The following is a 24,320-nucleotide window of genomic DNA, read 5'->3' as shown; positions in this document are numbered from 1 at the left end:
ACTGTGATGACAGTATTACAGCTGCATTATACAAGTGGAATCTCTTCAAAGTTTCAACATTTCAGTTTCTTAGCATCAGCTCTTAGAACCCTTTTAAATTATTGTTTCATTCAAATACATGTAATGTTCTTACCAGCAAACCAAAGTCTTTAGTCTGTATCCAAGACTACTAAATTATTTTCTCAATATTCTGTCAAATTCCTAACCTGTGTAACTCCAGAGCTGAATGTGAAATTCAAGATATGGCTGTACCTTTATTTTGTGCAACAGAAGGCCTGCTCTCTGGTTTTGCCAAGTTCCACTCCTAACAGTTCCTGATGTTCCATAAAATGTCAGATTACCTGAAGTTTTTGTCATTCCAGTCTTTCATACTTCTTACAAGGAAGCCACAAAGTGCCAGTAAGGATCTTGCTTCACCTGCTGCCAGCTGTGGAGTGCAGCAGTTGTTGCAGTCGTTATTAGAATTTTACAATGAAAGCACAAGTAACCTGAAATGATTTGCTTCCCTTTTTCCTAAATAAGGGACTGTATATACAGGATTTAGCAGCAGCTATCAGAGCTCCAAACAACATTTAGAGCATTTTAATGGAAAGGTGATTTAGAAACCAAGAATATATAAAAGTAACTAAAATCCTGCCTTGTCACATACCAAAAATATGAAATGTACAGAAATGTAAAACCCACAAGACATTTCATATGGCTTACAGCAAGGGGACACTGTGAGAGCTGAAACCAACAGGACATAATGTTGGCTAGAGGAGTTATCTGTTCAATATTCCACCAGTGCCAAAAGCACTGTAGGTCACTATACAAGGCAGGAATCTTCAAATGTTCTTTTTGGCCTGTCCATGTAGTCTGGACACACTGTCACGAGAGATGCAAGGTGAATGGAATCTATCCAAAACAGTCATGGAACAGAAAACAAGATAAATTAGAAAGTGCCTGCACTGCAGAGAAATTACTACAAATTCACACAGAACTGAAAGCAAAAAATGTCCTCAGAAGCAGTGAAAAAAATAAAAAAGGCAGCAGCACCAGTAACAGGAGATGGACTGTGAAACAGCAAAGAAAAAATAAGTTGTGGTCTCCCCCAAATCTGGACTAGGAAGCAAGGAACAAAAGGAACTAACCCAGAAAAAGCAAGAACAGCAGCTAGAGCAGACTGCCCCTCACTACTGAAACGTGACAGTGAAACACACACCAGCATTAATGCATGTGAACATCTGTCTCCACTGAGCACAAGGGCAGATCTTCCCTCCTGGAATCAGCCCCCTGCTCAGCACATGGAAACTAAATCAATGACATCAGCATTCAGAATAAGAGTAATTATGCAAACAACCATCAACTTTTCTTTCCAAATATTGAATTCCACCCAACCTCATATTTGTGAAATAAGCCATGCTAAGGTTCTACTTGATATTCTTCCACTTTTCATCTTCCTACACGATTTTAGGTTCTTGTGGGATCATTCATTTATTCATTATCAGGTACAGTATTGAAACCAATATAACCCTATGCTTTCAGCTGGTCACAACTGGTTACTCCAAACATCTTTTTGGAGACAGACTAAAGGAAGACAAAGTTATTTTTAAGTTAATATGAAATTAAAGCTATTTGCCCTTTTGACTTTAGTGTTTAAAAGGAAAGTGATATAAAAACCTTATCATGGCTTCTCAATGTAAAACCCCAGGGGCTGTACAAAATCTACCCAAGCAGAGAAGAAATAAAAATGATCATTACTGTTCAGCAGATAAACTTAGAAAAATCAATTTAATCCATTACTTCTTCAGATGCTTTAAGGTTACTGAAACAAAAGCTGAGAATTCAAGGTGCTCCACATACACAATCATCAAAAGCAGTTGGTGAAGAGGAGCTGAGAAGCAGAAATTCCCCATGCATCAAAACATCCCAACAATTTGAGCAAAGAAAGGTGCCTGATCTTGCACTGGAAAAGGGACAAAAACTATGGTGAGGTTTTAGCACTACCACTTTCCCCAAAAGGTACCATCACTTGTAATTCTGCTGTGTAGTGTAGTAACAGTATTTTCAAAAACCACAACACATAGGAACATTTTCTTGCAAAAACTACAGAAGTTTTAGAGATGTACTTACTAGAAATCATGATTTGAAAACTCAGCAACAGACAGGAGTGTGCAATATGTGCACACAGTCAAAATTCAAACATATTCAACTTTCAAGTTAGCTGTATGTAAGCAGAAGGGTGGACTGCAGCCCTTAAATAGATATATACACACATATATATAGATAGATCAATATATCTATATCTATATCAAGGGGGCATATAAGAGCAATGGAGAGATACCTGTTACCAGGGCCTGTGGTAACAGGACAACAGGAAATTTTAAATTTTCAAGTTTTAAATTGAATGTGATTAGGTTAACATTGGATATAAAGAAGAAATGTCTCAATGAGGGTGCTGAGACACTGGAGCAGGGTGCCCAGCTAAGTTGTGGATGCCCCTTTGTGTTAACACCTGTTAACATTTGCATTTCTTGACTCAGAGAACTCCTTTATAACTACTTGAAAAAGAAACTTCTGCTGTGTAAATTCGTGCATTTGTAAGGAAATGTTTTGATGATGAAATTGCAGTATTATCTAGTCCTGACAGCAAAAGAAAAAGTTGTTACTAATAAGGACTCAAAGTGCAGGCTCTTCTTTAAGCAGCAAATTAATTCCAACTTCCAGCAGAGAAGATGATTGCTTGAGCCACCTGAACATTCTCCCAAACAGCCTGGTGACATCAGGTCAATCACAACAGGCCAGGGAACACACCTGGCCAGCCCAAGGTCACAGCTACACAAACCCTGCAGCCACCGGGCTCCAGACTGGCTGTGTTTTCCTTTTTTCATATTACCAATTGACAGGGGTTACTCTGAATGACTCTAAAGCACAGCAAGCAGCTGCAGCACACCCGCACTTATTGCAAGCAGCCCTGTGACAGCAGAGCTCCCATTTCTGAGGGCTACTTCACATCTTTTCAAAGAGCTAACACCTACTAGACTTGAATGCTCCACTTGACTGTAAGTCAGGGCAAGGGAGACACACAAAAAGCAACCCCGGCAGCAATTGCAGAGTTTGAGCGCTGCTGAGAGCCCAGCACTGCACACACAGGCAGCACAGAGCTCACCATTCGCTGCCCACGACTGACAGCAGGCGGTCAGAAACAGCCACAGAGAATTGCATCTACTGTGAGCTAAAACACACCAGTGCAAGGTAAAAAACCTCTCAAGTTACATGAGCAGAGGAAGATAAAGTATCTGTACAGGATCTGAGGCCATTGCTTTGAAAGGCTCATGACTTCCTAACAACCTATGACCTGCTCCACCAAGCCGACCTAAAATACACATTTTAGGTATTGGAGAATTGGACAATTTCTGTCTCCATTACTTATTTTTAAAATGGGAATGAGCACATCTCTACCCCACGAGTATTACAAGAATAATAACACTAAAAACAGAAAGAAAAATTGGAATACTACATGTGTCTTAACGTCTTAAATGTACATAATTTTACTACTCAAACACAAATATTACTGCTAATTTCATATGTAGCTTTTCCCATTCTTAAAATGGTCCTACTCCAGTCATTACTGATAATTTAAATATTAATATTATTAATAAATTAAAATATTAATATGCTTCTGCAGAGCACCCCTGTACTGTTTTCTTTGAAAAATAAACTTCATGGCTACCTCAGATTGGAAAACTAAAGGCAAAACTCAACAAAGATCTTTAATCAACTACTATCCATGTAATTCAGTTCTGAAGCAGTAGAAAAAGTTTTCACTGTTAAACTTTTTTTGCAATTCACAGATTAAATGAACAAAAAAATACTGTGTTATATTCTTACTATGCCAAGCAGTCTCTTGGCAAAAATAAGTCAAAGACTTGACATCCCTCTGTTTAATTAACAATTAGATAAACACCTCATTTACACAGTTTCCAAAAAAAAGTCAAGATTCCCACTTCCCCTTCAACTTACACACTTCCAACCCCATAAACTCATCTAGTCTTAATGTTCAAAGAACAAAACATCCATGACATATTTAAATAAGACCACAGGAGCAGAGAGGAAAACCTCACTACAGGTTTGCACTCTAGAGACAGAAAGCTTTAAGATGTTTCATTTTAAAACACAACCACTGTGATACAGCCACCTAACAAATTCCTCGTGGGTGCAAGGCTACAGGAGATGGGCAATGCCACTCTGTCCTGTAGCACAACATTGTACAGCTTTTAATCTTTCACACAAAAACAGATTGCTCTCAGAATGGGAAAGTAGTAGCAGACTGACCAGGGACACAGTCTACCTTTCCACATTAAATATTTATTATAATTTTCCCCGAAACTATGTGAGACTTAACCCTCAGATCAAAGTCCTCCACAGTCCCACATCCCAATAGAGCAGACATATTATATTTATGGGGTCTCTAACAAGCAGCATTAACTTCAGCACATGTAAACTGAGGTTTTATTATGAAATACCAGCATAGAACACTCGGCTAAACTACAAATCTGATCAACCTCATAAGACAATACACACATGTACATATACAGACACACACGGGATATGTTTACATGTATATAGAGCACAGTTCCAGCTAAAGAAATTACACCACTCACGAGGAATCAATCAGCTTAGATATATGCCAACAGAAATTAAAATGTTTTAACTGCACTAAACCTCTCCTATACACTGTAAAAGGGAGAGGGCCTAACAATAGGATTCTGCCCTTTAAAAAACATGAGAAGCAGCTTGTGTACAGCAACATCCCAATGAAATCAACCATATGCAGTTAGAAACAAAACAAATCCAGATCAGAACAACAAAACACCTGCTAGGACCTCACTTGGAAATACAAAATAAATAATCCCTAAGTAAAAGTATACATACAATGTTTCAGTATTGCAAGCAAGACCCAACAAACGCCATGGGAAGACGGCGCAATTCAGATGACAGGTGTGGAGACACAAGGAACACCGACCCACAGTCATGCACGCAGCTGATGAAGGCAAACATGACAAATTTCAGACTGAATTTTGTGACGCCTGCCGGGCCCACCTGGGATGCACGTACCCAGAGATGCATTTAACATTTGGAGGAAAATGCACGGCCACACTACAAGAGCGTTCATGAGGTTCATGAGGTAAAAGCACAGGCTCCGAGGACCTCAGCCGAAGCACAGTGCAGAATTCGCAGTTTAGACCGCTTTGAAAAGGCACAAAATCCTCCACGAAGGAAGAAGAGCTGCGGGAGGACGCCCTTCCTTCTCCCACCCTCAGCAACAGGGCAGTGACACCTGACGGGCCCCACCTGCCTCCCCTTTTCCTCACGGCCTCCCGCACCTTCCCCCCGCTCCCGGCCGCCCGCGGCTGCGGCCCCGCGGTGCTGTGGGGCGGGGAGGGCGCGGGGAGAGCCATCCCGGCCCCGGGCTCGCCCAGGCCTCCCGCCCCTGCCCGCGCTTCCGAGCCCCACGCGGCCGCGCGCTCACCAGGCAGCGGCGGGGGGAGGCGGCGGCGCTCGGCCCGGGAGCCCCGCGGGAGCGGCCGGCGGGGCGCGGAGAGCGGGGCGCGGAGATCCCGCCGGGAGCCGCGTCCTCCCGGCCCGGATTGTCACAGGGAAAACATGACGCGGGCGGGGAGCCGCCGATCTCGCGGGGCTACCGCGCGGCTCTCGCGAGAGCGCCGGCCGCTCCCCGCCGCCTCCTCCCGTGCGCGGGCACGCGCGGCGCGCCCCCGAGGCCGGAGGGCGGCGGAACCCGCGGCGGGAGCGGCTCGGCCCGGCTGAAGGGGAGCGCGGCGGGCACCGGGAACGGAGACAGTGCCCTGACACTGGGGTTTGCTGGGCTTCTGCGAGCGTGAGGAACGGCAGACTAATGCTTTTGCTTAAAAACGACCAAAGAAACGGGTCAGGGAAACGAAGCACCTCATTTAGGCCGGGATCCTGATGGAATTGATGTATTGGACATGCAGTGAAGAGAAATGGATGCCGTACGCAGGGACAAAAAGTGCAGAAAAGGCAGAACGAATCACGTTGGAGGACAAGCAGGAGGATATTAAAGTGTTTGCTTAAACAAAACGAACAACATAACAGCAAAAAGTCAAACTGCCACTGAGGAATGGAATTCCAAGGCTGAAGAAGGATAAAGGATGCGGTGAGCATTGTCACAGGTTAGATGGTGGCAGCAAGGACAGCGCACCAAGATGAGTGAGGCCACAGCGGCAACAAACAACACAGAGAAATCTCAGTTATAGCCACAGGAACTGGTACAGTCCATACAATATTAGGGATGTCATGACTGAGTCAGTAGACATTCACAAACTAAATGGGAAAACTGACCAGAAGCAAGAGGAAAACTCTGCAAGAAGGGACTGCATAGTTTGAGTACATCAGCCTAAGTCAGGAACACAATGGAAGCTTACAAAGATTAGTGATGTGAAATAGGTGAACAGGGAATAATTGTTTATGCTCTTCGAGTGGAAGAGCTGGAAGGTAACAAGAGGAATGAGTAGATGAAAAATTCAGAACAAGGAAAAGAATTACTATTTCTTCATTCACATATAATTAGGCTGTAGAACACCTTGATGCAGGACAAAATGTAGTAGAAGTTTGCCTGGACTCAAAAAGAGACTGGAAAAATACAGGAAATAAAAAAATCCATCAGTTTATCAAAGACATCTCCTCTGGCTGAAAAATGCCCTGTCCCACAAAAAGCCCTAAAATACTTGGGGACGCTTTGCTCTGTGCTTGCTGCTGCCTTTCCTTCCCAAGGCACAGCTGATGCTCAGTGCCAGTGGATCAGCGATCCCATCCTGATGTTCTTGTCCTGTAGCCTGTGTTTCCTGCATCTCTCCTCATTAGCCTCAATGCTTTATTCTGAGTTATGAAGTGTTAGGGGAGGTCCCTTATGGCAGAGCTCAGCTCCCTGGAGGGACTGTTACATTTCGTGACACAAATTCCAACCAAAATTGGACTAAATGGCACTGACCACTGTGGAGACACGTCCCAGGTATGGATGGCTTTTCACTCTGTCCCCTAAAAGGCAGCTCAGGGATGCACAGCGTTTTGCATCAGAATAAAACTCAAATGCCTTGCTTTGAAAAGTCTGATCCAACCAAGCTAAAAATCCCAGACTAAGAAAAAAGTCTCTGTTGGCAATTTACCCATGCAAGATCAACCCAGAGAATAATGGTCAAGACAACCCATTTTTGTTCAATAAGTTGTAAGATTTTTCTTTTGTTTTGTACCTCTAACTACACCAGCCAATCTTTTGTCTAGAATCATAGTCAAACTCTGCTGTGAATAAGCACCTTCTTTATTGATGAGACCACCTATGGTAACAAGTACCATCAAAATAGGGGTAAACTATAAAAACATTTTACAGCATTCCTTAAGTATTTCAGATACGTCAGTTAGAGGATGCTGTATAAGAAATACACTTTAAAAAATCAACAGATGCATGAAAACACATTCAGTGCAGACATGTCCAGGGGATCTGCCATTCCACAGAAGAGAAAGAATAATAAACACACACACTCAGCAGTATGTGCTCTTCTCCATGTTCACCTGCCCCACGCCCACACACATTAATCACAACATGAAGACAAAATCTTATCATTAACTGCAGCTTTTATGGCTTGAAGGCTCCACCTGCAGCCAAGCATTGTATAATTCTCAAGGAGTTTCTTAGGTTCACAAATGTCTAATGCTTTTAAGTTACATACACTTAAATATTAAGTTCACAAAACCGCAAGGTTTTCTATTTTGTTTGTCTTTACCCAGCCCATCAATCCCTGTGCAGTACTGAGAGTCAAGGGTTGCCATTTGCCTGGATGCAGGTGCAGGGCTGGATGCAGGGGCTCTTTCCAGAGGCTCCCTGAGCTCAGAATTTAGGTTACACTGGAGGACCATTGCTATTGCAATGCTGTGAATAGCTATTGCTATGAATAGCATCTTTGTGAATTCTCACATGAAGCTTGTTTATGAGATAGCAACTGTTAATATTTAATATTAACTACAATCTTTGCTAAGTCAAGCGACTTCCACAGTTTCCCCTTCAGAGCCAGACCCCCAGTGCCTGAGCTGCTGTCTGCATCTGCAGCCAGCTGGACTCAGGAGCTTCCACACTGGAATAAAACCTAGCATGGCAGGTGATGCAGGATGAGGAGGTCTAGTGCATCACAGCAGGTATTGGCAGAATTACTGAGAGCCCAAACAAAGCAAACAGCATTCCAGCCTACAGTAGCTCCAGTAGGTCTGAAAGTAAGGACATAAATAAGGGGAACAAGTCTGCATTTGCTCTGATGCTACCAATGGCTGTCACCACCATTCAGCCACCTCATCTGAGAGTCAATTATCATTAAATGAAAACATAGCACTTGCATCCTTTGGAAATTGCAGAGGCTCCTGAAACTCATTTGGGTACCCTGAGGACACACCAGAGGAAAGATGAGCCCTCCAGCCACCTGCAGCTATATATTAACAGGGTGAATGGAACAAAAAAAGTTGAGAAGAGTTTTATGGGACACCCCCAGACACAGGCCAGGAATACCTGAATCGCAGCTTTTCATTCATCCTCTCCCCCTCCTTCACAGCAAGCATAAGCAGAAGTATTCAAAACTACAAATCTCAAGAGTTCAGCCCCTAATGTCCCTGACTGCAGGACATTCATCCTCCATCTCTATTTCCAAAATAGTTTACCTTCAAAGCACAGAGGGAGGCCAAGAGAAAGCCCATATGACTGATCATGGAGGTTTCAGGAGAAAGGAGGCAGTGGATGGTACCTCTGTTATCTCTGTGCTTCACCTCTTCTTTAAAACAGAAATAATCCTCCATGATGCAGACCTCTCAAGTCCCACCCACAGTCTTCCTCCTTCCCAGCTTCACTTGACTAAGGCAGATTTCTTCCAGCATTTAGCTCTACAAGACCTGTTTTACATCAATGATTCCCTATTACTTTGCATGAGTTACGGCATTATTTATTAGTTTAAAATGTACTGTTATGTAATCCCAGCAAATGTACTTTTAATATTAAGCAATGAAAAGATAGGTATAGTGACAGAACAACACACAATTGAACATCAAACATTCTTCTGACTGTTAATAATTATCCTTTACTTTTTTAGTAACCACATTTAACTCTTCATCCTCTTCTGATCCAAACATTTCACCAGGGCTATGAGCAATTCCACTCTCACTATTTTTGTAAGACCTTTTTTTATAATGCAGTGCCAGGACAAGACCCAATGTCCAGCATGAGGCTGTGCTATTTATCTAGGGCTTCTTCTTAACTATTTTTCCACAATGCAGGATAATTTTAGATCATTACAGAAAATGGGAATTTATATATTAAATACCTCAATTAACTGTGTTTTGATTTTACTGACTTCTCTTTTTCCAGCAGACTTTGCTAACATTGGCATGCCTTGCTGTTGTCATGGCAATGAAAGGAGTCTGTATGGTTTGGGATGTGACTCAGAAAAAAATTTATACAGAAATGGGCCAACAATTACAACAAAGGACATTGAATGTTCCTGTGCCACCAGTTAATAAATGGTCAATGGAAAAAAAAGAAAGATCCCAAATCTGAACAAATGATACTGAACAAAACTCGATTGGATAGAAGACACCAAATTATTACTTGTGACTCTCTCTTGCATTTAGGTCTCCATGTGTAGCTTTATCATCTCCAAGAGTAATTAAAAATCACAGTGATCTGCCTGGGCAGTTATTAACCATAACAGAACCCAGATTTGCCCCAAGTTACATTCTGAGTGTTTAGAAATATGAAGAGTCTTGTACTGTGGACTTACCCAATAAAAAGTTTTGAAGCCATCATCTCTGTGAGGGCTCATTCAAAGGCAAGGCTCCTCTCATGGCTCACAATTCACATGAGGCAAAAGGGAGGCGAGTTTGCCAATTAAAAGATGAGGAGAGGAGCTTGTGGCAGTCACTGAAGAGGTGTGGACAGAGCAGTTGCAAGCACTAAAAAACATGACTAAAGCAACCTACACCAATCTATGAAATGCATGGAGAAATTCTTTCTAGCCAGACATTCACCTGTGTGTTCTCTATGTTACTGGTGACAACACTGGCTCTTTTCCCGTGGATCCAAGGATGTAGGGGAGCTGTTATTAGATCATTTGCCTGGGCACAGATGCCAAATATGAAGGCACTGAAATAAATGCATCTGTGCCAGCCCTTCACTTCATCTTCTGACTCATGTTCTGGAGTGACAGTTCCTCTGCCTGGCACTTCCTGTTCATATCAAGCTGAGCCATACTAAGTGCTATTTATTCAGAAGCAATCTAAAGCCACATCCACACGGCCAGCTGGCTCCTACCCCAGCACAAATCATCAGTGCCACATAATCAGCAGTTTCAGGGCTCAGGATTGCAGGTAGTCATGTCACTTCTTTTCTTCTACTCTTGGTTCAACTGTGAAATGCAGGGTAGGAACCAGTCTGAAGTAACCTCAAATGTAAGATCTACTTCAACCCATGGCCATCTCTCTCTTTCTTTAGCTAGCTGGTAACTTTTTCAAACTGTTTTGCTCAGCCCAGCTTTGTATCAAGGTTCCACACCTCAGAAATGCCCTTGGCCAAGCCATGACAGGAAACATTCCAGTGAACCACTGGGGAAAAGGCATGGGAATCAAGGGGGGTTTGCACTGGAAGACAACGAATGATAATTCACTGGGGAAATTAAAAGGATTATGTGTGAGCAACTAAGTAACAACTGAATTCATACACAGGACTAATTCCAACCTAATCTATGCATGGCTATGAGACATTTTGAGCACATGTGGCAAGCAGGTTACTAGGACTTCAAGAGGATTAGAATTCTCATCACCTCAATTTGGTAGCATCCAGTGCACAGCTACAGTGCAGCTTAAATATTGTGTCACAATAATACCTATATGCACAAAAATAATGGAGAGTACTAATCAACAAAAGAGAATGGCCAATGGTTAAGGTATCATTCATAGGACTGCCATTCCTAGCTGCATTCTTATGGGTTGTTCACAGTTCCTTTGGGGTCTCACAAGTGAATTTTGGTGCTCTGCTTTAAAACCTCTGTTGCACAACCCTGCAGTGTGTCTCCACTTCCCTTGCTTTCAGCAATGCAGTCAGGAAAAGAAAAGTGCCTGTCACAATCGCTTTCCCCTCCCACACACTGTACTCTTTCCTACTCAGTGAGCAAGACCTCTGAATGGAAGCAGGGAAAAAAGGCAGCACAGGGCTCTAAGAACCCCTCTGAACCCCTCTGTGCTTCCTACTGGAGATTCCCCGTCCCTTTGCATTTCGAGTGGAGAGGTGACCCAGCGTCCATGGCCCTGGAGCCTCAGGAGCACACAGAGCAGCTGCTCTTGGCAGGACACAGGGGATGGATCCAAGCTCTGCCAAATACAGCATGTGTGCATCCCCAGCAGCCTCAGAGCCCTCCCAAAAGGGAGCACCACAGGGCTGCACCAGTTAATGTTCACAGAGACTTGCATAACATCAAACTGGGCTCAGCAGCACAGGAACACCTGAGCTGTTTCCAGCAAGCACCGTTCTGGTTTCTTCAATGGAACCCAAGACAGGTGAAAAGTTTACAAAAGAAAGACTAAAGTTTGTGCAATTCACAAGCACAACATTGATCTACTCCCCATTTCCATTACCAGAAAAAATCCTTTATTTAGAGGGCTTCAGTACAGCAAAAAGCTTCAGTTTTTTCACTGAGGCCATCTGACCCTGACTAAATCCCCTTCCTTGTTATTTCTCTCTGAAGTAAGTTATACATCTAAGTACTGGCACAGACCTGCTCTCAAATTACTCTGATCTTTCTGCACAAATGCAAAATATTATTATCCTTTCCCACAATTTTCCATGCAAGATCCTATACATCATTTCTTTCATCAAGAATTTAATTTCAAAAGTCAGAATAAATAATAATCTCATAAAAGGTAAATATTAAACCTAGGAAAAGCATTTTTTTATATTTGGGAGTTAGGTTTTCTTTGCAGAATACAAATGCATAAAAAAAGATAAGAGCTGTCCTCAAAATTAGTAACATTCCAGACCATGATTACACACAGTACTCAGGTGATTGTGCCACATGAAACCTGAAGGCCTGAATGATACTGAAAAACCTTTCATCTGTACAGCATATTCAAATGCACTGTTTGCATTTTTAGAAAGAATTTCTTTTTCCACATTATCTAGATCATTCCTCAGAATAAACCAGATAAAATTAAAACAACAGATTTTCAAAAAAATCTTTTTAGGGAAAAAAACTTACAACTCTATTTTTGCCCCAGAATTCCTCTTTCTGAACTTGAGCTACAAAAGCAATTGATTTTTCTCTGAGTTTATCCTTCTTTATCCTTCTTTTCAATTCTGACACCTATGTGTCGTCCTTGCTCATTCCATTCCACTACTTTTCCCTCCCTTTTCCTAGCAGTTATTTGTCTGGTCCTCTAACTGCTGGGGTTTTTTACTGACTTTTCTTTGGCTTCTGTCAGTTCATTAACATTTTCTAGTCTTTAACTCAAAGTGAATATTCCAGCTGTTGTCTGAAAGCTGTACAATGAGGAATTATCCTTGTGCTTTCATGAATCAATGACTACTCTGTAAGGCTAAAAGCAGTTTTTCTCTTCCCATTGTTTCCACATCTCCTCTCATCCCATTTGTTCTTGCATTCAGTTTTTTTTTTCCAGCAAACACCACAAGACAAACAATACCCTCTCACACCTTTCACTTTGAGATTCACAATATTTTTCAAAAAGAATCCTCTTTCCCTTAGATGAGAGGGGGGAAATGTACAAATAGGACAGAGTTACCTCATCCCAATATGTCTGGCACAGGCTGTGTTTCATTCAGCACGTTACCTAATATTCTCCTTTTACAAGGGAACACCTGCTCAGAGTGCTCTGTGCAGAAGGGACTGGTAAAGTTCCAAACTCCTCCTTGCTGTCCCACCCAGCTCCTGGGGCTGCTCCACCACAGCACCTGGCTGCTGCTGGGCAAGGAGCACACCCACTCACCAGGGAGACTCGGCAGCATAAAGGTCACTTCCCAAATGAATGCTGGAAAAAAAAATTCTTTCACTTGGAGTGCTATCATCATCTTCATTTCAGAGAGGTCAAAACTAAGCCTGGACAGATGGAGCAACTTTTCCAATTCCAGGGTTTAACCCAAAAGCCCAGGGCTCCTTGCACAGGTATTCTGGATTTGTATGTGCCATGAAGTCCTGGATTTGACAGACACAATCACAGAGCATCCAACAGACATTTCCTCTCTGACATTGCTAATTCAGCCCTAAATCACCCAGAAAAGAGATGAGTTAAAACATTTCTATCATTAAACACTTCAGCTAATTCCATAATGAAAATTATGAAAGCACGTAAGAGCCAATAAAAATGATTCAAAGAAAAAAAAAAACAAAATAAGGAAGTAAGAAAAGATCAAGGCAAATACACAACAGACAATTCATTTAAAACCCCATCCTACACCTACTTTTGAATTTTCTCCAAATGCACTATATCAAGCTCTGCATAGTGTTAAATCAATTTAATTACAGAATCACTTGGAAAATAACATTTAAAACCTTTCACTCCTCTTCTCAAGAGTGAAACCAAACTACTACCCAACACACCTTAGCAGTTTTCTCTTTTTTGTTTAAAAAAGGCCTGGAATTCCTCTAACAGAAAAAGAAAAAATAACCCCAAGTTTTGCTTTGAAATGGAAAGCAGTTCCATTATATAGAAATTAATGAAATAGAATATATAGAAATGAATTATATAGATGAATAGAAAGCTCTGCCCTTGGCACAAAAAGGGCTGCAAAGAGCATCCTGTTTATCCAAGCTGGTGTCCTAAAGAACAGCCCATCAATGCATCCTCTGACTAATTTGCATATTTAGGATGGGATGTAAGTTATCTCTATCTGAACTTCATGGATCATTTTTTGAATTAGCTTAGAAATTCTGTCAGTTTTCTGCTTCCAGCTGAAGCATTCCCCAAGTTCCTACTCTCTGCTATCACATACAGAGTTTGCCATAGCAATGTACAATTAGATGCCTGCTGTGCCAGCCTTGGAGCAAGGAGAGGCTTTGGGATCCTTTTTGGTCCTGCTCTCACATCTGTATTTCAGTGAGGTGATCCAGTGCTGAATATTGGTGCTAAGAATGAAGTCAAAGCTATGGAATTAAACCTACTGATAAGAAGGGTGCCAGAATGGCTAATTTCAGCATGGTGACATGGGAATGAAAATAGGCATCTCTTCTGTTGCTGTGGGGTGTCACAGAACCAAAACCCCCATTGTATTGGAAGGGCATGGTGCGTGGCCAATGCCTAAGGACATGGACTGGCCCACACCCACTGCCATCCCCTCCACCTGCCCTAATGTTTGCTGCCCACACTGCCCAACACAGTGACCTTTTCCCACCTCTCCCAGCTTCTCCTCAGTGTCATTTCCCTGCTGCCCTCATTCACTACCCTTTCTCCCCTTTTTAAGAACATTTTCCATTTTGTCTCTCTCATCAACACATGACCCAGCCCCCTGCACTGCAAGGCCAGCCAGTCTGCAAACACACTTTATTCTAGTTGGCCTGTGCTCAGTACACACAACATGACCAGAGCAGCAGTGCCACCTCACCCTGCCAGGGGATGTGTGCCCTTAGCCTGGCACGGAGCGGCTCCAGGGGAACACTGTGACCTTGGGAAGGCAATGTGCCCCACATCAGTGCTCATGCACTTCCTCAGGCTGATGCTGGAGCTATTTATCTACAACAGAGAAGCTGGGCAAGGCACAGGAGTGAGACAGTTTGGTATTTTATTTTGTCTGCAATATTTTCAGTGCTGGGATTCTAAGTGGCCCACCATCATTCACAAGCTTTCTGTTGGATGTATAGCCATATGCAACAGAGAACAAGCTATTTTAATACCTGGAAATGCCACTCCAAGAAACGTCCTTAGCTCTTCTTCCATGTAACAGTGTCTTAAGAAACATACCCCAAAGGAACTAAAACCAAAACCAATGTCCTCCTTTCAATGCAGCAGTTGAATAAAATAATACAAATTAATATTATTGTTTGTGTGCTGCTGGAAGAACGATGTTTAAAGTTCACAACTGAAGACAAAACAAAAAAAAAAAAGCAGTCATTTACTTTGGCCACAGTTTAGAAGCAATGCAACAGTCATGACCCAGATAAACCAAAAGCAGCAAGGCAGTTGAAGCAACACGGACAACACTTTCTATTACATTGCACATTTCATGTTAGGGTGTCCTCCTTGAATTAAAAGCTGAAATGCTGCTGTGAAAACAAGGAATCAACACCACAGGAAGGTAATGCAGAAGGACCATTCACAGCAGCAGCAGGAAAGTAATTTGGGACCTATGGATTGAGAATGCTGAGAGGAAACCTCTGCTCAGGATTTGAAAGAGAAGGTAGCCTGAAGAAATGTTGCTGGGTCTTGCCTCCAGATTTCAAAGGACAAAGTATGAAGTAAAAAACTTTTATAAATACACTGGTACAATTAGTGAAAGAAGAGCGATGGCTTACACCAGGCCTTTGCAAAAGCAACAGTGTAGTCCTGGTGGCCTGGGCAAACAGGAAGCTCCCTGACACAACACCCATCAGCCCAGGCTACTCTCCCTGCTGGTTATCCATTACTGGCAGCTCTTGGGCAGGAACCTGTGAGGACCTGCAGGGATGCTCTCCAGCACCCCTCTGCCAGGACCCCTGCACACCCCAGTCCTTAGGGTTCCTCATGATCCCATGCCCTACCAGGGAATTATGGGGATGAACCTGTCCCAGAGCTGGGCACTGGAGAGGAGATTAGGCTGTCAGGCACATGGAGCAGGAAGACAATTAGGCAAAACAATAGTGAAATAACAGGGAGGGCAGGTATCTGCCTGTCCATCTTTCCACACACTGATGTGAATTTTCAAACCACAGTTCATTCCAGCCCAGGCTGCTCTAACATGCCCCAGGATCCACAGCCATGCCTAAACTGAGGCAGGACAGATAGAAAGTCTACAGCAATGAAAAGAGCACAGATATGGGCTCTTCCTTTGAAGCAGGACCCTGAGAAGGATTTTCAGGTTTTGCAAAGACAGGAATGCTTAGATCTAAATAGAGAGAGAGTGCAGCATAGGTCAGAGCTCCTTCAGAAGAGCATTTGGTAGACATGTGCGACCCTGTCCTGAGAGCTCAGGGTCAGACCTTTATTTCAATTCTAGATGTTCCCCTCTATCTGAAAATAATGTATTTTACAGCATGAGAAATCAGGCTGTGCTACACAACAGTTTGACACAGGAATGTGACACAGGAGGAGGAGCGCAGGCCACTATAGCACAGAAACAAAGGAGAGCCATTGGATCCCAGCAGAGCAGCAGGGCACAGCTCAGGCACGCTGAAAGCAATTAGTGCCAGGGAAAGGGGCCAGCCTGGCAGGCCAGAGCCATGCTGCTCACAGCCACAGGGCATCTGCACTGCAGCCTGGCACTGGGCCAGCCATGGGCACCTCCACACACACAATGTCACTCCTCATTTTGGGACACTGCAACAGAGAACAAAAGAGCACCACCCAGCAAATGCCCAGCAACTTCTCACTGTAGTGAGTCATCATTTCTGTATCTTAACTCTGAGGGGATCAGATGCTTAACTCCCCTTAAGTTACAGTTCAGTAAGAAGTTAAGAAGGTTTTAAGCTTATATTTAAAAATAAGCTTGAATCTAGACTTTTCATAAACATGCTCAATTGTTGTGAGCAAGAACCCATGTGACAAAACAAGTCAAGTGAATCAGTGTCTTGCTAAGCCTTAGAGGATATTTCACACCATTCTGAAAGCTGCCCACGACTAGACAGTGCTCAGACACCATGTACAAACATGGGAAGGGATTTAAATAGAGTACTGTAACAAATTTGCTAGTTTCTTTTATGTGTTAATTAGCTATGCCATTTGAAGACCACACACATTTTTATTACAATGTAGGTCAATTCTGCTGATCTTTAGCATTTGGGTCAGAAGAGATCTTGGCTGACGTTTTAGAGCTCTACACAACTTTCTCTGAAGTCACTGCCCTCAAAATCACTGTCCTATATTTACATTTTTACTGAACAACAGTCAAAAGTAAACAGTGTGTCACTTCCAAAGTACTTAAGACTTAACATGTGCTGGGGTGAACACCACCAGTCTGGCATGAACTGCACTGCCTGAGAACAGCTTCACTCACACAGAATTTCAACAGAGCACAGGAAAGCTGCAGTACTCAATAGAAAGAGAAATTGGAGAGAAAATCTTTACTTCATGCAATTAGAATGATACCAGGACATTAACATGACCTTTCTTTGGGCTGGCAACAGCTGTTCATAGCTGTTAAGTACAGGAAAAGTTTACTGTAGATAAACATTATGAAAGCTTGATTAAAAGCAGCTGCATAAAATTGATTTGAAAAGTACATAAGATTTTATAACTTTCCATTTTTTTTTTAATTTAGTGGTTTCAGATTTTTTATTTTTTAACAAAATATCTGTATTATCTTTTGCTCCCTGTTTCTCTAGGGAGTTGTTAAGCAAAGCTGCTACAAGTACAAAAAAGCATAAGAGGCTGGGCAGGGTAAGGGAGACCTGTGTGAAGGAGCATTTAAACATTCTCAGCTTTCCTTTGCTACCAAATAAAATGTCTTAACTTGATAACAAATGAACACTAGTGTTGATTTAATACAGAAACTAGCTTTTCAATTGATTCTTAAACTCCCATGACCATGTTGGAAGTTCATTTTGCTCAATTTCCCTAGTTTCCACTTCTTCTGAGACAAAGCAATATATTCTGACAGATAGTTGTAGATTTTTTTTGCCTTAAACTAAGCAAGTCACACAGTTTGGTTCCCAAGCACATTTTTCTTGATTTTATTAATTATTTTTCTTAATTACTGCACATCGCCTTGCAGGTTTAAGTTTAATTCGTTTCAAAGCAGACTGAGATAGACACTGGTCCTAACCAAAGCCAAGAGAACTAACATTTCAGCTACCTCTTAATAATACTTACTAGACAATGGTTTAATTGAACTCCCTAACAATTTTTTTTATTTTGTCAACTGCTTTATCAGCCTTAAATTCAGGTGCAGAAATTCAATACCCAAAAGACCTTGCAGAAGCCACTCTCAGGTCCTGGCACGAGTGCAATGCACAGCACCACAAGCATTGCAGCATTGCAGCATTGCCATGTGAGGTGCATTTACCTGAATCAGAACCATCTGTGCTGCTCACAAGCAGAGGAGGAAAATGGAATCAGACTGATTTAGTCATTTAAGGGCATGCATTCTACCAGCTTGCCAGGAAAGCCCCACTGAGCTCATTTGATGCTCTAGTAGGAGATATGAACAAAGATACTAGAACACCTGTTCTGAAAGGTGCCTTTTGGTCCCACAAAACACAACTTTTTCTGGAAGAAAATTAGTTTGCTGCAGTCTTAGAAGAGGGACTTTCACTGATTCTTCCACTAAGGAGTGGAAAATAATCTAATTCTTGTCACAAATGAAAAGTTCTCTGGGTGCAGAGTCAGGAACACAGGCCAAACCATGTGGGGACTGCTTGAAAAGTCTCCTTTAGGCCTTTGGTCACCCTTCTGGGGTCCAAAGGATTCCCCCCACCAGCCCTGTAACCTGGTGGGACTGGCAATCCCACAATCCTGTCAGTGCCATTTGGAGTGAACAGAGTTTTATCACTCAGGGTGTTGCTCCCTGGCTACATTTTATGGAAGTGATGACAGAAGGAGAAGGAAATGCTACATCCACCACAGCCTCCGAAGAGTATTTATTTATCTACCACTTGCAGATAAATAACACCTTGCAGATAAGCAGTACCTTGTCAGCAGCCTCCCCTTAACCCTCCTGTATACTGGGTATCTGTTCAGGGGGCAAAGAAGGTGTCTCCCTAATAGTGACCACTCAAACAAAAAGTGTCAGGCCAATTCAGCCATGTGCTCTGGGTCACTCACCAGAGGTACACAGAGCAGCTCCTGGACAGCAGCAGCAACCCCCACAATTCAGCCCTCTGATTTTTCAGCACTTTTCTAAGAAGCTCTAATGCTCACAAAAACACTGATAGGGACAGGTGAGTCCTCTTCCTTGCTAAAATTCACCTCCTTGGCTGCTGATCTGCGTCTCCAAAATAACACTGTTCTGCCAGAAGTTCCTGCAGATCATGCAGTTTATTAAAGATCAGGCATCCCCTTTCATATGAGCAGTAACAAAAGGAGAGCCAAACACTTCAGAACAGCAGCTAGTGAGTATTTTAATTAATTTCAATTGCAGAAACTGCTTGAAGCTAAGGCATGCAAACTGCTAGTGCAGGTTTTGTCATGAAGACTCCGTCCCAAAAGACGCTCAAAGTCATGTCCCAGACTTGCAGGCAGCATTGCCATTTTTCTCCCATTCAGGTATTGCTGTACTTTTATTTTGGTTTAAGACAGAAGAAATTTTTATTGCCCTCTTCTGTTAACAAGAGTTTTCTAGCAGCAGATACTTTCAGTGGTGTGAGACCCTGCTTGGTCTGCCTTTAAACTAGACATGAGTTACTTGCACAGATAGTTCTAAAGACACATGGACTTGGTATGACATCCGGTGGTGAAAAAGCCTCTATTTCCCCACATGTAACTGTTACTTATCATGTACCTGAACTTAGCAAAAATGAAACCCCATCTGAAAATTCCATCAAGTTTTACTTTACTCAGTGGAGCCAAAGCCATTAAACAGAACAAAAGTTCATCATCATCAATTGGGAAAATTCTCAGTACCATTTCTAACAGTCCCTAGCCTGCTGATTTTCAAAACAAACAGAATGAACATCTGCAATCCTTCCAGTGACTTTTAAAAGAAATAAACAGTCAGTGCTCCTTGAAATGAAAAATCTGAGTGGAAGTACACATTGGGGTGAGGCAAAGAAGGCAAGAAACCTGCATCAAAACCAGTAGGAAAGGAACTCACAAACTCTTCCAAACATACTCCCTTGTTTTTAGAAAGGTGTACTAGCACATTTATCTTCATTCTGCTCTCTGGAGATTTTGTTCAGAGGTCTTTCCCTTACAGGTACTCTCACTGAAGATCACTGCTGTTTCTGAAGTGAAACCCCACCTCCCCTACCTCCCCTGTCACATCTGCCCCAAACCATCCTTTCCTAGATAGAATATATGCATTCAACTTACGTTTTCTGCCTCCTCAGCCCTTATGATGCAAATAGCAAACTTTTCATTTTCATGAAAAGTGCATCATTTTTTCCACAGTATTTTATGAAAAGCGAAAGCTGGCAGACTTTGCTTATGCACATATGGATCTGACTGATAAGGCTATCTCAAGCCCTTTGCCTGTGCTATGGTATGCAGGCTGTGCCACCTCAGGTGCACCCCACCCATGTGTGGCAGGCTCCAAGAACTCTTCCACTAAAAACAGCAACTCTGACATGTGCTAATGTTTAAAACCCTTGGTGTGACTCTACAATTATTAATTAGCATACCCAACAAACTGCCTGCCCTCTGAGGCACATTCAGTCCCTACAAAAAAGACACTGAAGGGCAGGGACCTACTACACCAAGTTAAAATAAACAACTGCAGGTGCTTTTCCCCACCATTAAAAAAATTTAAAAAGCTTTTCAGCACCTCATCAGAGCCCTCAAATCATTCTACACATAACAGAAAAACATTTCCATAATTACTAATGGGCCCTAGATAACTCATAGAATAAAAAAGGCATACCTGAAACTCCTCTTTCAAGGCTTCTTTCCTTCAGTGCTGTACTGGACGGTGGAAGAGTGTCTGCCTCTGGGGGCAGCCCTGACTTGTCACCTGGAACCGGCACCAAGCTCCTCCTGCACAGATGGCCAAGTCCTTCCACACAGCTACCAGAGGTGCTGCAGCTTCTCTCTGGCTCCCTCTCTGCCAGGGAGGCTGCTCAGAGCACAGGGAGTGAGCATTTGTCACTACCCTGGCGTTGAGGGCTCTCGGCTGAGAAGGGGTGAGACCTCTGGTAGCCACAAGGCACACAAGGACAATTTCTGTATTTTAGCTCAAATGCCTTGAGCACACGCCATTGTGTGTGACTAAATGGCCTCAGCTTTCAAAGCAAAACAATGGGAGGACACCATCGGCTCTGAGCACTGAGACCCAGGAAATCACTTCTGGAATGGAGCTGCTGCAGCTAACTATGGAAAGAAACTACAGGAAGGAAACAAGCGGTGGTTCAACCTCACTGAGACATTTCTGTGCGCAGAAAATACAGCTGTCCCTCCTGAAAGCAGCACTACCCAGGTTCCTCTAATAGCAGTCTTCAAAATTCTATATTTACCAACTACAGCAAAAACTGAGGTCCCTGCAGCTCCACATACATTACTATTTTTACCTCTCCATCAGTAACACCAGGATACACTCCTCAAAAAAATCATAAATTGTCTTACATGCTCTAGAAAGCCCAAAAGTAGAGATCTAAATAATTTTATACAGTTTGCTCTGCTAACTGATCAGCCATCTCATAAGCATGGTTCCATTTACAGTGGCATTCCAGTCTCAGTATAGACTCTGCATTAATAACTTTGTACATTATACTTTTTCCAGCGTTATGCATGCCAAATGGAATAGCTCTATGAATTTGGTCCTTGGGATTAAAAAAAACCCCAAAAACCCTAAATGTAGGTCAGTATTTGCGTAAGAGCACGACCTTGGGCCACAAGTCTGTTAACCAGTTAACCACAGGTCTGTCAGCTTGTGACCCCTGGCATGACAGACCATGTTTGGTGACTGACCTGCCCCCACCAGCTGGCTTTGGATCTACTTCAGCTACACAGCCTCCTGCTTTGTGTCATTCCAGGTGTCCCACAGAGTCCTGCAGAATTTCTTCCTGGCACAATAACCAAACTTCAGGAAAGGATCTGGAATCTCTAATTTGCTCATAGGAGCACAAATCCAGGCACAGACACACACTGTGCAGGGAACACTGCATATTTCAGTACTGGCTTGCAGAGCACTCCTGTGCCAGGTCAGAAAAGCCATTCTGCCTGCTTTGATCCAGGTGCAGGGAAACAGAGCACTCCAGATGACAGAGCAGCATCACATATTCCCAACTTTTCATCATCATGAGCTTTGAGTCACTCACATTTCAAAATCAGACTTCGCTTGTTGCAGACTTCTGAGGACTTAACTTTATATGCTACAGGTTTTAAAGGCCCAGCATGAACCAAGACAAGATTAAAGGCTCAGCAACAAGACCAAATCTCCATCTTTATGTTGCTCTCTCTTGAATTACATAACTAAGACCAAACCAAAATGTAGCATTTCCCGTCCTTTGCTAGCTGAATGAGAGGCTGTAAGCTAAAAATTAGAAAGGCTTTTCCACACTTCAAAACAGTTAATCTAATTAAATTCAAATTTAATACCTATATATTACAGCATATTTTACATATATAGAGTAAAAAGATTTAAAAGGTAACTGAATTACCTAAGAGCTTCTTTTTTACCAAATAATTGTTATATTAAGACAATTCACATGCACACAAGACACTTCATACAATTATATTTAACAAAGCATTGTACGTAGCTCAAAAGGTTCATCCTTGGGAAAATATTTTAGGAAATACTGATGTGGCACCATTTTTCTTAGGTTTTCTGCTGAGTGGATACATCCCACCCTAAAAAGGCTGTGACTGAGCACAGTTCCAAGTAGAACAGGAAAATGTCACACCTCTGAGATGTGGCCACAAGTTGTAGCAAACTGCTATAAAAAGCTAATGCTCAGTGATAGTCTCTGCACATACCCCTCAAAAATAACAGCATATACACCAGCAATGACACTGTGAGGAGACTCCTGAACAGGCTCTGGCACAAGGAGTTGCAGGTAGAACCCAGATCCATGCTGAGACTTCTGGATCACCCACGTTTCTGATACGGGGTGCACTGTGTACAGGGCATGGCCACAGATCCCTGTGCACACACCAGCCCCAGACCCACAGCCAGATCAGCCATTCCTTCCCATCTCCTCAGACAGCCAAAGCCCATTCTCCACTCCATCAGGGCTCCCCAAGACTTCTCCTTAATCCACCCTTCCCTCTGCAAAGTTACTCACCGTGACAAGGACCATGACTTCTTGTCCATTTGAAACCTTCACATTCTCAACTCATCAAGAGCTCTGCCTCAGGGCCAAACTTCTGCCCCTGAGCCTCAGAATACAGCGAGGAGGCCACAGTCTGGCCATCCTGCACAAGCTTCCAACCCTTTGTGCCCCAGCTGGATGGAGTTTGCTGCAATATCACTTCATCAGGCTCATGATCACTTACAGGTAATGGTTCCCTGCCAGCCCTGCCTAGTAACAAGGTGTACCTGACCCTCTTTAACTCCTCTCACTGAAATTTGCATGCTGAAAGTCATGTATTAGCTACCATCTGAGCACTAAAGTTGTTAAAGTTTGAAGTTTATGTGAAGTCAGAGTAGACATTTATGTGAGCAATACAGAATGTCAGCCAGTTACAGTGATCATATAGAAACGAGAGAGGGAAAAGAAATGCCTCCGAGTTCTTTAATCCTCAACTGAACATTGTTAAATATATTCCCTGCACATACAAGTTCCTTGACTTACATACAAGTATAACAGGAACAACAGCTCTTATTAAAAGAAAATAGGAGGAAGTGAAAGTAAATGGAGTAAGAGAGCACAGACCAAAGGCGAGGGCAGCAAGAGCAGAGCTGCCGGGCTCAGCAGTCACTGGGCTTACCTCGCTGTCCAGGGTGCGGGACCCGCTTCGAGCTGTGGAGCCTCGCTCCTGAGGGGGAAGCGCGGTCTGTCGAGCCCATCAAGCCCTCTCGGACCAAAAGGCGAGCCGGTGCCACGGCGGCGGCTCCTCCGCAGCCCCACAGCGGCCCTCCCGCCACCTGCACCCCGAGGAGCCCCTCACGCCCAGCGGGCCGTGGCTGCGGGGCAGGGGCGGCACAAACCCGCCCGGAGCCGCCGGCCCCGGCCCGCTCCCTCCCGCTGCCCTGAGGCGCTGCCGCTTCCCGCCCTCCTGGGCTCCACAGCTGCGGCCGAGGGGCCTCGCCTCAGGCCCTGGTCTCGGGAAACACAGACACACACCCGTCCAGCTTTCCAATATTTTATTAGCAAATTACAAATATCTCTGCTATTTTTGACAGTCTGTACTATTTCCAGGCACAAACAAAAAAATATTAAAAATCAGTGTGTTTCTCCTAATAAAAAATATATGTAGATTAAAAAACATCACTACTAAAATAAGAATAAAACTAGCCAAATAGCCATACTTTAATAAAAATA

At 43.1% G+C, this 24,320-nt stretch overlaps 1 protein-coding gene across 1 annotated transcript in view; it reads right to left on the bottom strand.

Moving 5' to 3' along the window:
• Positions 1-23,936, bottom strand: part of HERC1 (HECT and RLD domain containing E3 ubiquitin protein ligase family member 1) — a 99,251-nt gene extending 75,315 nt beyond the window's left edge. The window contains exon 1 of the mRNA XM_058811735.1: positions 23,767-23,936. The gene's annotated coding sequence lies outside the window, so the exon portion shown is untranslated. The remainder of the gene's footprint in view (positions 1-23,766) is intronic.
• Positions 23,937-24,320: the final 384 nt, after the last annotated feature.

Source organism: Ammospiza caudacuta, chromosome 10 (genome assembly GCF_027887145.1).
Source record: "Ammospiza caudacuta isolate bAmmCau1 chromosome 10, bAmmCau1.pri, whole genome shotgun sequence".
Classification (NCBI taxonomy): Eukaryota; Metazoa; Chordata; class Aves; order Passeriformes; family Passerellidae; genus Ammospiza; species Ammospiza caudacuta.
Note: the sequence above shows the minus strand (reverse complement) of the source record. Positions and strands in the feature narration are given on the sequence as shown.